This window comes from Ambystoma mexicanum, chromosome 1q (genome assembly GCF_040938575.1).
Source record: "Ambystoma mexicanum isolate Mex_15411 chromosome 1q, UKY_AmexF1_1, whole genome shotgun sequence".
NCBI lineage: Eukaryota > Metazoa > Chordata > Amphibia > Caudata > Ambystomatidae > Ambystoma > Ambystoma mexicanum.
This window is the reverse complement of record NC_090922.1, coordinates 162,131,767-162,148,124: the sequence shown is the minus strand read 5'-3', so window position 1 is coordinate 162,148,124 and position 16,358 is coordinate 162,131,767. Positions and strand designations below refer to the sequence as shown.

Below are 16,358 nucleotides of genomic sequence, written 5' to 3'. Positions count from 1 at the left end.
ACATACATTACTGTTATTACCCAATCGAAATTGGTACTCATTTATCCACCTCGGAAGGATGAAAGGCTGAGCTGGCCGGGCTCGGGATTCGAACCTGCGACCGGCAGATCACAGCAAACGGAGGGTGAGGGTGCATGGGGTGGCGTCTGCAGGAGCCAGGCTCTGGTTTTTGCAAGAGTGGTTGAGTGTCTGTGGAAGGCTAACAGGTTCCTTCAAGATGGACGTGACCTTGGCAGAGCGTGAAGGCTTCGTGACAGATCTGCCCACCAAGTTGTGTCTTATGTGCACATTCTGGGAGCAGACCCTGCAGATTCATTTCACCCAGCGCCTGGGGACCAACTCTGTTGGTGACGGTGCACTATATAAGTACCTTTAACATAACAGTACATGCAGATTGTGTTCGCGGACCCTGGCATTGGCTCAAGGAGTCCTTTCTTTACAACCCCCCCAGGGCATCATCTGAAGGAACCTGGCAGAGTGGCCAGAAGCGTAGGTTCCAGTCGCCGCACTGAGTTGGGAACCTATGAAGGTCGCCGGGGAGTTCAAGGGTGAGACGAGGACTTGGGGTTGGGGAGAGTGTGCTCCAAAACAGAGGAAAGAGCAGGGTTGAAATCAGGGAGGACTTGCTATAGAAGGTGAAGGAGGCCATGGGCGAGAGAGAAAGAGCTAGAGGAAAGGACCCGACCCCAGCTAAGTTGGGAGGCCATGGTTTCACATTTGAACCTGCACCTGGATAATGGGGAGAGCTGTGGGAGGCAAAGTGACGGTGCAGTGCTCTATAGTGGGCTCATTGAAGAGGTTGCAGAAGGGGAAAGAGGATGAAAGGAAGACGAGGCTGGAGCTCAGCTTCTGCCCCTTCGGATGCAGCCTGGCCTGCGCTCCGGCCCATTGCACTTGGATCCCATGGCTAAATGTGTGCAGGAGGCTTTGCTTTGCTGATGGAGCAGGCAGGTATATTCTTGCATTCGGTATTATTGGAAAGCCGACACACCAACACGCTGCATTAGGGACACCCCCCCCCCGCCCCAACCTCTTATTAGGTGAGATTCCATGGTGGTTCTCATCAGTGATTTTCCTTAGTTTGCAGAATAGGACTTTAATGAAAAGACATTCGACACACTCTTCTCATACTCTTCCCCGTACATTTAGGGTTTTTGTCAGGCGTCCACGGTGGCCCCCCAAAAAACACCAACTCTTGAAGACAGTCCAAGGGGCTCGCTATGGGCCGTCCCTCTCTCGTGCCTCCGTCCCTAGCCTAGGCGTCCTAAATTTCAAGATTGTCACTAGAAATCGGTAACGCCTACTGTCTAATGCTGGTCATTAGGACCAAAAGGCAAATGCTTCCTCCCTCTGGGACTTCGAGGTGGATCCTAACTTGGTTCCCACAGTTCTTAATGTTATTAAGTGGTGCCTTCCAATCAGGTGTAACTTGGTCTTCCTTGCATGCTTTTGTACTCCTCTTCCTCTCTCTTCGCTTGACTCGACTCCCGTCTCTTCCCACACCTCTTTCTATCCTTCTTAAAGCATACTGTGAACATTTAGTTCTAAATCATATAACCCACTAACCAAAAGCTCACATTTTCTGCATACTTAACTCACTCAAAAAACTCACACAACCACCTCTTGCACCGCAAGCCGCACGCAAACCACACTGTAACAACACATAAGCCGAACCAATAGCACACAAGGACTGACATCGATCCGATACTCGCACCAAAGCTCAGCACCCGGTGTCTACTGAGCTGAAGCTGCCAACAGTACACCACTCCTCTCACTATCCTACTCCCTCTTCACCTTACTAATCCATCCCACCTTCTCAATTGCAGATCCGCCAGAGCACCTGGAGACCAACTCTGTTGGTGACGGTGCGCGGTACAAATATCTTTAACATTTCCCTCTTCCTGTCTCTCTGATGATAGTACTCTCTTCTGAGCTCTACTATGCTCTGCTCTCTACTATCACTACACTACTGTAGCAGGGGGGTTGGGCCTATTCACACTTGGGGGTGGGGGGTGCGAGTGGTGAGTGACTGGCACAGTTGAAAATGTTTCCTTACTTCTAAGTGCTTAACCTGCTTCTTACCCATCTCCGGCATCCCTCACCTGAGTTTCTGGATCCCCTTGGATGTACCGCTCTAGCAAAAGGACTTTGCCAGGAAAGGCTATACATACAATCATTCCCCAAACCCATAGGAAGAAACACTAGGTCGGAATAAATATACAGCACAATGAAAAGTGGACAAAGGAATGCGGATATCCGATGCATGGTCAGAGCTGTCTCATGGTCCCTTGAGCGGCAGAACATCTTGTTAGTCAGGGGCTCCAGAGTCCTTAGATGTTGCAGGCAGTGCGGGAACAGCTTGGAGGTAGCTCCAAATGTCTTAAGCCGGGTTGCGCATTCCAGGGGCAGCCTGGCACGTTAGCAACTGTGTGGGCCCCCCACACCCACTTGCAACGAGTCTGTGCTGCATGTGTGAGAAGTGGCCCAGCTCTAATTGCAGCAGCGGGGGCTCCAGTTAAGTCTTTCGACCAGGGCTGCACCTCCCAGCAGTATAGCATGGGATTTGGAGCGGCTCCGCTTCGTCAGACTGCAGGCCCGACAACCGTTACGCAGCGCTCCCCTCCTCACAGGGAGTGCTAGATATTATGGCAGCCGGGAAGCAGAGCTCATTTTGAGTGCTCTCCAATCCCACAGGGAGAAACAAACAGCGAAGCGAGTCGGGCTGTGGCAGCGAGGGCGGTGCAGCGCCCCGGGACACTGTGAATTTTTAAATGGCAGGATCATCGAGGTATTTTCTTGGGTGCAACTGAGGGGAGTGCCATGCTCGTCCCTCCGAAGTGAGGGTTCTCTAACTGTTTAACAGTGATCCGCTCAACATTCATTCTTCATGTATGAAGCGTCCCCGCGTGGCGTATGAACATGGGGATCCTTCCTTTTTTTCTGGGGGTTACACCTCTCATTTCACTCTGCTTCCCATTTAAACTCATTCATCCCCTTTTCTCCTGCTAATCTCTTATAATTACTCACCTTGCACACCCTTTGAAAAAGGTTGGACTGCTTTCTCCCACCAACCAGTATCTCACCTTGCACATGCTTTCAGCAACCCTCCTCTACACCATCCTTTCTCCTCTCAGTCTTTTGGTCCTTCTCCTCCTGTGCTGAATCAACCTCTGGGGCACCAGTGGTCCAGGGATGAATATCTATTTCTAAGCAGTCAATCAGCCGCACACCTGAAGGGATCCAAACAGATTGGAAACGCAAGCAAATTCTATACCTCCTTGTCCAATTTTGGTAATGTTTACGGAACAGCAGGCTTATCTCCGAAAGGTTTTTGATCGTTTGTTAGTTGCAACACAGCGGAAATACAATTATTACCGAATGATAAAAGGGACTGTCCAGTCAAGCTAGTATGCAAATATCTATGCTATTACTATCACATATGAGGTAGGTATGGTATCAAAAGTTAGACACAGACACGTATTAGAACGTTTGTAAAACCTTTATTAACTTGAAAAGAGGTTGGAGACTTCCTAACTGGCCCCATTTCTAAATGGGGGTAGTCTCAACCATCAAACTAAGCCAAAAGGTAGTCAAAGGTCTGTCAGTCAAAATAATAAAGAGGTTGTGTCAAACATATGCTTTCCCTCACTTTCCTCTAGAACAATAATGTGTACGGGATTGGATCAAAATAAAATATTGAGTTAAAATAATATCTGGGTGGCACTGGAGCTGTCCCACAGCTCCCTTCCCAAAGCTTGAGTTTCTTGCAACAAATTTCCTTGGTTTTAAATAGTTCACACAAACTTCCTTCATGTTTATAAGGGCTTTCTTTCTCCACAGACTTAGAAGCACTTCCTTCACTCAGGAATTTCCCAAGACTCTCCTGCTCTAGCTTCATCAGGGGTTTCCTTCCCCTACAATTCAAACAACTTGACAGTTCAATTGTTTCGCTTCACATCAGATTCTCTTGTTCAAAACGGAGCTTCGCTTTCCCAACAGTTCAACATTTCTTAATGACTCAACAGCTCTTCATATCAGACACTTTCGAGAGCATGCAATTTTACTCAGCCCCGTGCAGAACCACTCTTGATACTTTGGCTTCATGGGATCGTGCTCCCAGCACTCTATCGGTTTTATCCAAGTTCACAAACAGGGTTTATCCCCAGGCACTCTTTAGCTTATTTTGGGGTTTCAGCTCGCTCTTCCTCTCTTGCAAAGCTCCCCTCTAATGCCTTTTATGTTGCTCCCACTTTGAGCTTCGCACAGCCCCCCTGCACTTTCAGAGTGATTCAATTTCAACAGTCATTCGACAACATGTAAACATACACACAACCTCTCTGTTACCTTGTTTCCTTAGCTTTCAAAATTATCCCTTTCACATTACAGTTCCCAATAGACAAAAGAAGCTTTCTCTTCTATGCTTGTCCTTCACTTGCAACAAATTATCTCTTGTGCTTCGCGTCTTTCACCAACCAGGCTCCCATCTCACTTTTAACTCACCGGTTGTGATTACTTGAAGCTTTTGCTGTTATGTTGTGTCTAGGTCAGGGGCCCCTCTCGCCTGCCCCTCAGACACTCCTGGGCTGCATTGCTGGCCCAGGGGAACAAGCAGCTCTTCAAGGACTTCCTTTCAGAGATCAGCATACCACACAATCCCCTTCTGGCTCTTTGGAGACACGGCTCCCTCATACGCTTTCTCTAGCTTTCGCCTGACCTTGTTAGTGGGACATTCATGAAAATAGTAGAGTGCCTCTGAATGTGGTTTCATCCTCTTAATGGCACCGTGATGTTTTGGAAAGGAAGAGTAGACTGATGAAATGCTCCCGTCTTAGTCCTTTCATCAAAGGAATGGGTAAATTGGGTGTCTGGGGAAGAGTAAGCCATATAGGCTGAGGGAATGTCAGGTATGGGGTGTTTGAAAAGGGGGGCTACCATGTATCACCTTTGGGTAATCCCTCCCCAATCCCAGAGGAACATCTACCCAGCTGATCCTCCCTTGTCTGTCCGCCCCCAGGGTCGGGATCTAAAAGAGATGGCCCTCCCCTGGCCACCTGTTTAGAGGATCCCCTGGGAGTGGCAAGGGAAAAACCCTCAGATTTTTCACACGCAACAGACAGTTCTAGCAACCATACGAAATACATCCCACCCTGTAAAGGAATGCAGAGAACAGGCAGTTTCAAAGAAGGAAAGGGGGTGCACTCTTGATACTGACAGGAGGGTAGTCTGTATAGCAAATAATCGCAACAGTTCAAGGATACTTGGCTTTGGCACAAAGGGAACAATGGGTCTTAAAATGTCTCTAGGGGTCTTCGGAGAAGGACCAGGGGCACAGAACCACAATGTACTGTGTGATTGTAGGTGTTCTTGGTGCTCAACAGGGTCAATTCGGTTTTAGGGCGCTTTGCAGCTTCTGCAACATAGTTTAAGATGGGAAACAGCTGCAGGTATCAGGCGACAAGTTCGGTGAGCGAGGCTGGACGGACGGCTGTAGGCTGGCGTACACAGCGGCTTGGGGTCAGGAATCATCAGAGTGCTGGTGGTGTTTCTGAAGCACTGGTCAAGGCATCTCAGACAGTGTCCGCAACTATGGCATCACAACAGTCAGTGGTGCAGTCGGTTGCAGCTCGAGGGGCTCGAAAATGTCATTTAAGGTATACGTCGGTAGACGCTTGTTGATGCACTTCTCCTAGCTTCTTCACTGGGTTTGGGTCATCCTTTAAAACAGACAGCCCAAAGCTGAGGAGTGTGTTGCAGGCAGCTGCCATGTCCTTAGTTTAGAGTTCAGAGGATCTCTGGCACTTCACCTAGGAAGCCTGCTGCAAAACGTAGCAGGGCACACTGTGTGCTGTCTAGTTAGCGGTTCTGGAGCTGCTAGAGGGACCTCTGGATTCGGTATCTTCCTCTGTTCCATGGGATATGTTTAGGGGAGGGATGTTGCTTCCCCCTTTGGAGGTCCTGGCCTTCCTTCACTGGCGGAATATGTAAGGCAGACTGTACCTTCAGCCAGGGTCCAATGATGAGTTCTTCTTGTTACTCCCTGCAATGTCTTCAGATCTTCCAAAAGAGGTGCTTCATCCTCTTTTTAAAGCCAAATGGGCAACAGGATTTGTTTATGCTAAGCCTACCTTAATCAACCAATCCTGGGTCCCCACCAACAATCTTCTGTATGTGTGAGGTCATACCCAGAGTGCTTTGCAACAGAAAAGGTAAAGGGGTGAAAACATGTAATACTCATTCCCACCCATCCTCCTGTCTGTTGTAGATCAAAGGGTCCCACTGGTTAATGGAGCCCTCTGTGGTTCCTGATTAAAACGGCAGGTCTCCCTTCAAGCTGCCGTCAGACCAGACTTTATGGCTCTGTCAAACCACATACTCATACCTTCTAAATGTGGTCCCCCTGCGGGGATGACTACTGTAAGACATGCAGTCCCAGACATGACATTTCACTGATAATCGATACTGAGGGGTGGGAGCTGGCATCAGGTTGACATGGTGCATATGAAAGGGTGTTGGGGTTTCCGGTCTCCTTTGTTAGCCTCTGCAGCCAGGCGCCATTTGGGCCTGTTTGAATTACTCGGATTAGTATGTAATTTGCGGCCACCTGCTACATGGTTCAACAAAAGGACATGACCGATATTTGGAGCCTTTGTTAGTCAATTAGGCTGGCCATGGCAAGGGGAAGGGTTAGCCCTCCCCCTTCTGTAGATGCATCATGTATTCCACCTGTCAGATCCCAACTAATATGAAAGGGTGGAATGCGCCTGTAGGCCGTGTCCACCCAGAGTACACAGGTCTATGCATATGTCATCTGGTGAGCATAGGAAAATGTGCGCGGATAAGCCCAGCACAATTTCCAAAGGTTGATCTACCGTTTAATTTTATCTAAAATTTCAAAAAAGACCAGGCAAGCACACACCAACCATGCGATGGTCAAATTCCTGACACCACTTTAGCCTACTGCAGACTGCCCGGGCAGGGGGATCCTGCAGAAGCCGAGACCCCCCACTCAGATAGGTGATACCACCTACCACAACCGTGTTGCTTCGAACATTGCCAAGTACTCTCTGCATTTAGATACTTTTCACTAAATTGACAAAACAATAAAGTATCAGGAGGTGGAAGTGCTGCGTTCAACTCATTCCCTTCCTTCCTTCCTGGATATCCAAGGAGAACACTTACTGTCTCCAGGAGGCTTTTAGGAAAGCTCTTCCACTCTTGCACTAAAGTAGCCAGATTGTGAAGAAAACAGCCACCGGTCTCGCTGTGAATAGTGTGCCCTGCAACTCTACCTCTCGCCCAGCCCCTTGCCAGGCACATGTCATGACAGGCAACTCTGCACTCCTGCACCCTTTCTAGTGCTCTGAAGCAGTTGCCTCTGCACATTGTGCCATAGAGAAAACCTTAATTACCTAATTTGTTGAGTGCTTTCTAGCGCCAAAGCGTGTGTGCTCTTCTGCACAGGACCACTACTCCTGAAATGGGGGTGTCCTACACCATCAACAGCCCTTCAATAACTGGGATGGGGCACACTCCGACATTGGCCCCACATTTCAAGTAGCCCTTTCTCTGAACCAAAAGGTCCTTGCCTTCCATAATCTTTAGCTATTGCTTATGGTAACTAACTGGAGTTTACAGACTGCATAACCCATCCCCCTCCTCTGGCAACTCGCAGATAAATTGGACCCCATGTGCAGCAAAACAAGTATTGTGGGGCAGGGGGGAGAGACACAGGGAGTAGTGTTCCTCCCTCTTGCACTGCATAGCACAGAATACAGCTAGGTCCCACAACACATTTGGTCCAGCTGTCACAGCCACTGACCTAGCAGTCCTCTCTGTGTCTAAACACAATGCTCTGCGTGATTTTTAGAATGTTTTAAACTAGTCATCTCTGCTTGTAATGGAATGGTCATCTAATTCCAATTCCTATTTACATGCAATGTAGTGCTCTTTTATTTTCATGTTTGTGCAGACTACTGTCTTCCGAAAGGGCCTTCCAGCACGCAATGCTTCGAACAATGGCAGTAGGCACGATACAACTACTAAATAACATAACATTCCAGAAACCAGTGCTTTGAATTAAAAAAAAAGTGTAGGTGTCCACCAGAAGACCTAGTCAGCCATAGGCAGGTGACTAAGAGGAAATGGCAGTTCTCGTGAAGCTCAGGGGAAAACGTGAAATAGGGCGATTTGCGTAGGCGATCATGGTGGAATTTCTGGGACCCCGTGTATGTTCCGTTTGCGCCTGTGATGGAGCGTATGGCTGGCCTTGCCAGTTTCTAGTTCACGGTGCAAGTTGAACTGCATTATAAAATAATGCCATACAAGCCTGAGGGGCACTGCAGCTTGAGTGCCTTTGAGTTGTTAATGGGCACTGAGAAGGGAGGCACGGAGAAGTTGACTGCAAAACGGGGGCCCTGAATGTGTGCCTTGGCACTGCATGACTTCTTAGCCTAACAAACAATCTAGCATAAAACGTAGGAAAAGTTTTGTATGCATATAAACAAATGCAACCTATGAAATGTGCAAATTTAAAAGGTTGTTTGCAGTTATTGGGTGCTGGGAGCGGTATGGCAACAATAACTCCCTCCAAGTCATTGTACCTCCCATTCCAACCTGCAACACATCATCGCCCGCAGCACCAAAATACAGGCTAACACAGTGGAACGTGCACCGTGCCAAGATGCGTGCTGTGAGATGCCAGAGTAATGAGAGATGGACACAGGGGTGTGCTTCACAATTTCTTTTATTTCAATGATGAAGGGGATTGGAAAAACGCTGCTCCGGCCCCATTGCTACGAGGGGTTTCCCTGCCTCAACAAAACTAAGTAGTGGACCAGTCTTTGTCATGACGTCAAAAATAACTCTTCAACGCCCTGTGTCCAAAACCTAGTCTGACCCTCACACTGACTATACCACAAAAGTCAGTGTCAGGGAAAAATAAACAATACTCGGCTATCTTTTGGCCGGCTTTTAATAATCCTCACACCCACTATCTGAACACTGGATTTGATATGCCAGGGGGCCACTACCCTTCCCCTGGTCTTTCCCTTTGGCAGGGGGACGATCCCCGTCCCTGGTCTTTTGCTTTTTTATCCCCTTTTCTGTTGGATCTGTTATATACACAGCCCCCTCATTTGCTTTTGGAGTCCAACCACCTTGTTACACAAACAATGGGGGCGGTTAGATTTACTCGCTTCTGTCCCAATTCGTATGCGTTATGGGGGTCTCTGTATTGCACTTCACTGCTTGAATCTCTAGATTGCATGTGCGTGTGGATATCTCCTTCAGAAACACTTTTCAGCCTCTCGTAGGCCTCCCAGCCCCATGTATCAGGTTCACGGTATGAACTCTGTGTTCGCAGCCTCGGCCCCTTTTCTGCCATTATCCGCTATTCTCTTTAATGTCCTCAGTATATTCTTGAGTCTCTTACCTTACCTGGGAGCTTGAGAAGAGGATTGGGTATTTCTCCATGTTTACAGAGCTCTGCTCATTGTATTTTTCCACAGCGACTCCGGAGCTTATCCCTGGTAGTCCAGCGTTACAGGCGTGGCGCTCTACGAGACTTTGACAGAGCCGTGCAACCTGGTATGTGTGAGTGGATGTCCATTGGAATGGGGTTCTCCCTGCTCCGTTCACCGGGTTCTGCTCTCTTTAATATCCGGGCAGCCTGTCCCCCTTTTACCGCAGCACTGGTTGCCCGTCAGACATACCACTGAAGAAAGGGGATGTCTTCTTCCTGACATCGTTGCGGCAATGGCACATACAGATTTCTCGCTTTGCAGTGAGAATTCCAGTCCCAGTAAGAACTACTTTGATCTTTGTAGTTCCTCAACAGACCGGCTCTTTGGCTTCCCCCTGGTTGACGCGACCAGCACTCTGTGGGCTTTCCTACGCCATACACTGTGCTCGTCAGTGGGCTCAGCTGGTATTTCAGCCAGCTGGTTCGAGTGCCTGCTTGTGTGTCTCGCTGGTCTCTTTGGTTTCTTCTTCTCAGGGCACCACTACCACTTCTACAACTCTTCCAAATATTGCTGGTGTCTCAGTCAGCACAAATTCTTCTACTTCCACAGCTAATGCTACTTTCCTTCCAACCCAATCTCGGTCCTTGTTCTCTTTTGATGTCAGGTTTCCTCATGGAAATTAAAAGAGGACTAAAACGTTGGGGCTAAAATTCTCCTCCTCGTCTCTCTAGTTGTTTCCTCATCTCAATAGCTTGAGAGGGCGGAGTTGCTTTACAGAGCTACATATACCCATATGGTATCTCTGGGCTTAACTTGGAAGAAGAGGTGGAATTTTGGTATACATTTTCGGGGTTATGGTTGGAATTCTGTTTTTTTTCTCCTCGTTTCTGGGACGAAGTCCTCTGATTCGTCACAGTGTCTACATTAAATTTCCCTAAAAATTACATGAACACACCACAGATACAAAAACAACATTATTTCCACTCTCCTTAAACACTACTTTGGAAAAACACCCCACACAAGCTAGTTACATTATAAATTTGAAGTGCAAATGCACATGTTTCAGCCAACTTGCAAATATTGGTAGCGTACACAGCCCTATCGTTTCGGTTCTTCACACAGAGGCACTGCAAGAAAGCAAACATGCACAGTTTCTGCTTCACCCGTGGCAGTCTCCTACCACACCTCTTGCAGTTTTTGGAGTGTCAAGCAACTACGAACTGTGACAAAATGTGTCCCCTCTCCCCAAGGGGGAGACTCCCCCCGTGAGGCTAGGGGGGTGAGCTGGCTCTACAACACCCTCCTTAGGGGTCGATGCAAAATGGACCTCACCAGGAGAGACTTCGCCAGGTGACCGGGACTCCTGTTCTTGTGAACTCCTTTCTGCCTTTGCTCCCCCTCTCCCCTGCTCTCTCTTGGCACTGTACACCTTGCCACCCTCTGTCCCCAGGTACCTGCTCGCCCTGCCACCTTTCTGCACTGCCTGCTGGCCACCCCTTGCACTAGGGACTGTATCTGTACCCATACAGCCCCCACCCAATTTTTCTTTTTTTTCTGCACTTAGACTTACCCAGTCTGCTGCCTTAAACACAGCACTTGCCACTTGCTGGCTGCACTACCACTGTTTATTGTCTCCTTTTTCTATTTATTTTTATTTATTATTTATCTGCACTCCTCTGCTGCGCACTTTCCACTCTCCCCCTTTTTCCCTTTCACCTTTTCCCTGCACTTACGCGTTCACAATGTCACAGCCCAGTTAGATCGTTGTTGTGTTGTGTTCTCCCCTGTTCCCTTCCCGTGCCTAGTCGGGCTCTGAAACACTTGTGTACGAGTGCAATACAAAGAAAATATCATAACCCCAGAAGCCATCACACATTATGGCATATATAGGACCCTCTAAAATACCAAGGACTTAAAAGTCCCACGACTCCGGTGAAGAAAAAGCCAATCTATACCATTATCAAGAAGAAAGAGAGCGTGTCCCTTTAAATACAAGTCTCCAATCAACTGAGAGAAGTATGTTGAAGCGAGTGACATTAAAATCCTCTGACACAATCATGGGAATAAGTCATATAAGGTTAAAGAGGGGGCGGGGGGCCCAAGGCATTTTGGAAAAGGCTTTATTCCCAGCACCCAAAGAGGTCACAGCACAAGAAGAACAGGGATCTAAGGGTTTCAGAGAAGCAGACCTCCCCATAGTAGAAAAACACAAAGCGGCTGCACCCTTACAAGATTTAGGCTTTGCTCAGAGGAATGACCCCATCCCCACAGAAGCCTTTAGTAGGGTAACCGCTGAAGAGACTGGACGCAGTGAAGCCACTCACTTTTTTTTCTTTAAAAAAAGGATTACTCTAACTGGCATTTTTAAAGTGCTTACACAGCTCGCAGGCATCGAGGCGATGTTACAGGAATTGTTTTTTTTAAATTTTAGTTGCGCAATTGTTTTTTTTGGTGCTAGTTGCGTATTTATAATGCGCTTAACTACCCAGCGCGGACCGGGGATCGAATCTGTGTTTCTTCGTGTCGTCTTGCTCCCAAGGCGAGCACATTGCTGCTGAGCTATAGTTGTTCCACGGAGAGATAGATGGATTGTTATAGAATTGAACACTCCCATCTCACAGCTGCCCATCAGGGAATCGGGAAGGCCCAAAGCCAGATAACACCCCAGGTTAATCTGGCGAGGATCTTTGCTGATGTCAGGGATGTCATTTCACCAAAATGCCAGGGGTAGCGGAAATGACATCACACGACCCTTGACCCCCTGCTGACATCACAGGAAGTGATGTCATTTGACCGCACCCCAAAGTGATATTGCAGGAAGCAATGGAACACGACCTTTCACCCGTTCACAAAACAGGAAGTGGCATCACATAGCATTGTACACTACGAAAAATATGGTTACGATATCACTATAATGTGATGTACATTTCATACAAGAATGGATCGCCATATGTATCGTTAAGATCAGTGTGTATAGACCCATATTACCAAATTACTTTGAATGTAAGCAGATGTCCATGACCTAATGATAATGATGCGTTATTATATAGCACTTACGCTTAAGCGCTTTATATGGAAAAAATATACACCCAATATCACCCAATCTGTGTTGCTACTCATTTATCGACGTCAGAAGGATGAAAGGCTGAGTTGAGGCATTTAAGAACAGACTAGATCAGTGACTCACCCCGGAACTGTGCCTGAAATACAACCTTTAATGAGTCTAGCAATTATTGTATAGAATTCCAGAAAGACACATTATTTGGTATTCCTATTCTTTCTTATTTAGGGTAAGTGCTGAAAGTGTTAGACTTGTGGCACTCCTGTTCATATTTTCCTTCTTTTTTTTCTTTAAGGGGCCTGATCAAGAAAGCCAGCCATTCCAGAAGTAAAGAGCCACATGGTGCTGGCCACAGCCCAGGAGCTTGCATTACAAACAAAAAAAGAAATGTCTTTCTCTTTTTTTTGTTTTTTTGTTTAGAGATCACAAGGGAGACTGCACAGGTCTCAAGGGAGACCTCAGAGGTCGCAGTTGCGACCTCTGGCGACCCCTAAATGACGTCCCTGGCTGATGTCAAAAATGTCTCCACGTCTGAGATGTCAAAAAACAGCAACCACTCCGGTTTACAACCCTTGCCCAATAAAAGCACTACCTATGCCCACTTCTCCAGCATCCATGTTCCCATTGCTAAAACAGGGGTGCTCATCAGCCAGCCAAGTCCTCCATCGTGTTGGATGCTACTTTCGAGACTCGCCACGGTTCCCTGATTGCCCGGTTTCTGCGAAGGGTGTTGCCGTCTCCCGAGGGAGTTGTGTGCTGTCTGGGGTGTGCCCAAACATCAGACCCTGTAATTATCAGCTCTCCAGAAAAGCAACGCCTGAGCTGCAGGAACTCCTGGTTCACTTACTGTGCCTCAGACAGCCTCTCGACTGTGGAGCACTGCCAGAGTTCTATTTGTTTATATTTCATCCAGCTGCCCTTCAACCCCAAGCCCCCGCGGCCTCGTCACCGTCCATCGCAGAATGCGGCCGTGCAAGCGCCGCCCACAATCCTCTGGGAAACCCAGGGACTTTCTGTACACTGCACGTCCATTACCACTGGGGCCTTCCTCCTTTCCAATAGATGCACGCTGATCAACAGCACACCACACAGCAGCCCCCGCAAGCAGCGAAGCCCGTATCATTTCCCCCACCCGCTCCCTTGTTCAGAGACACCAGACTGCCCGGAGGGTGCGTGGCAGAAATCCCAGTGACGTAACAGAACCCGTGCCTGCTGCCCTCTCTCACACTTCTTCAACCTCACTACGCTGAGGCCGGTCCACAATCTGTCATCCCTTTCACCTTCCCCCCACAGCCTGTGTCCCATCCCCCACACCTGCAATGTGAGCCTGGTTACCCAGCGTTCCACATATCTTGGCCTAATACCTGTACAACCGCCCCGCCCTTTATCAGTGTCATACACAAACAGCATATATGCTGATGTGAGGACTAGGAAACCAGACCCACTTCTAATTTCCGGACTGATTCCACATAAACACCATACATAGTCTCCAGCTTTACTCTCACTTACTTGTAATACTGTTCGCAGTTTCCTGTCACACTATACATCGCTTTATTTCCAGCCTATGTGTCAGCATATTTGATTTGATTTATTTCTATCTCGCTTAACCGGGCAGACTCAACTGCATCTGGGGGCAGAAGTTATGCAGATCTAAACTGTCCAAGCTTAACTCAAACATCCGGCCAGGGGGCTCCAACTTAATCTCATTTTGGGCTTCCTATGGTCTATTGATGCGTTTCCTCTGAATGCCTGCACGCATACCATTCCCGTAGACTAGTTGGGCGTTTACTAAAGTCCCAACCAGGGGTGTTGCTAGGCCTGGAAACGATCTGGGGCTATGGCAATGTCGAGACTGTCGGGTCTCAGGGCTAGCTAGCCTTTTGGTTGTCATCCCTGAGCTTCTATCTGGGGCCACAACCATAAGACCCAGGGCTATAGCGCCCTCAGGACACCCCCTAGCAACGCCTCTGGTCCCAACTACAGTTGCATGCTCTTCCTGGGGGACAAAGGGAAGAGCCAGACGCAGCAAGCAGGCAAAAGGAACAAAAAAAGGTCTAGACCGTGGCTCCCACCTGGCCTCCACATCTGAGATTGGCCTGCCAGATGCAGCCCAGGTTTGTAATCTTGGAAGCGAATTCAAGTTTCGGGCCCAAAAAACACAGAGATGGAGGACGTTTTAGATCGTTGATCAAAAGATGTTTGGGTCCAAAAAGGGCTACACTTCTTTCTTATTTGGGTTTAACTGAAGCCAATTCTAGGACATCCAGTCTCTCACTTCTGCCAAACAGTCCTATTTTATGAAAACACTCCTCAAATTTGCCCAATTTGAAAAAGATCTGGGTGTTGTCAGCATGGGATTGAAATCCAACGTCGAATTTCCTGTGGATTGTAATTAGTGGCCGAATGTACAGAATGGACAGCAATGGCGAGAGTGACAAACCCTGCGGGACACCACAGCTCTGAGGAAGGGAATCCGAAAAGAACCCTCCAATTTTCACATGCTGCCATCGATCAGTCATAAAAGATCTACACCAGTGATGGCTCGTTCCGAGACTTTCCATATCGTCCTTAGCCTTGCTAATAGGGTAGCATGGTCCACAGTATCAAATACGGCCGACAGATTTAACATTACTGGTGGAAACATCACGCCTCTATCCGCTGCCCGTGATAGTTCATACCATAGTCAGGGCCGTCTTTGCTCCAAATCCTGGCAGGGAACCAGATTCGAGGGGGTCCAGCAGGGCATGCTGATCTACATCAGACCACCCAGACTACCTTTTCCAGTATCTTTCCTGGCTAAGGAAGCCCCGCCACCAGACGATAGTTTTGGAGTTCATTTGGATCCAACGTGGGTTTCTTCAACAGGGGAGATATAATAGATCGTTTTAACTTGGCTGAGACATAACCCGGTGACAACAATAAGTTGACAAAAGAAGTCCTAAATTGTTCAACTTTAGCAGAAAGGTGCTGTGCCGCATACGCTGGAATCTCATATAGCACATCATTTGTCGGTTTAAGCTTTCATATTAGCTTTAGAATAATGTTCTCCGACACTTTTTTAAAATTGAATTGTGGGTCTTGTAAGGGTGCAGAAGGGGGAGACTGACACACATGTATGATATGATATGGCATTGGTAACGCGCCTATACACAAGTGTTTCAAGGCGCAAGGTGGCATAGTAGTTGCTAAAGACTTATTTGAGATGAAAATAAAAGTAAACCTGTTGCCCCCTATATTTATGTGGGATTCCCCTGCCTCAACTGAAATGCTAATGGGAATGTCAGAATGTGTCCAAATAAACTAATGTGCCCACCGTCGTCATTTGTCAAAACTCTAGGTCTGTCCCTTACACTTATAAACTAGAGATAAAGTAAATATTCTTGGTCGAGAAGAACGGCTCTCTTCTTCTGGACTGGTGATATAAGTTCCCTTTAAGATTTGTTTTTTCTTAGGGGAATGGCCCCCCATCCCCGGTTAAAAGCCGTTCTCCAGTACAAAAAGTTCAAACTCTTCTTCTTGGCAGGCACACTGCCTATCTGTTAAGACGGATTTCTGAACTCTGTCCTGGTGGCGCAGAGGTTCAGAAGGCCAACCTAATTACTTGGAACAGGGTAACCTCTGGACAAGCCAGACCAATCAAGGTAGCGATCGCGGCGGTCAAGACTAGGTCTCAAGAGGGGTGAGGGTGACTGAAAGCCCGCAATGAGCACACAAAGCAAGAGCGCTTACAAACTACTCCAAACAGTTGTTTATATCAAAAATAGATACACATTTATTATAAGGCCTTGAAACTAATAACCACAGTAAAAGCAGCAATATACAACGATATTAAACCA

The 16,358-nt window shown here is 47.7% G+C and overlaps 1 protein-coding gene across 2 annotated transcripts in view; it reads right to left on the bottom strand.

Moving 5' to 3' along the window:
* Window positions 1–16,358, bottom strand: part of GSE1 (Gse1 coiled-coil protein) — a 1,546,392-nt gene that overhangs the window by 358,039 nt on the left and 1,171,995 nt on the right. The gene's annotated exons all lie outside the window — the stretch shown is intronic.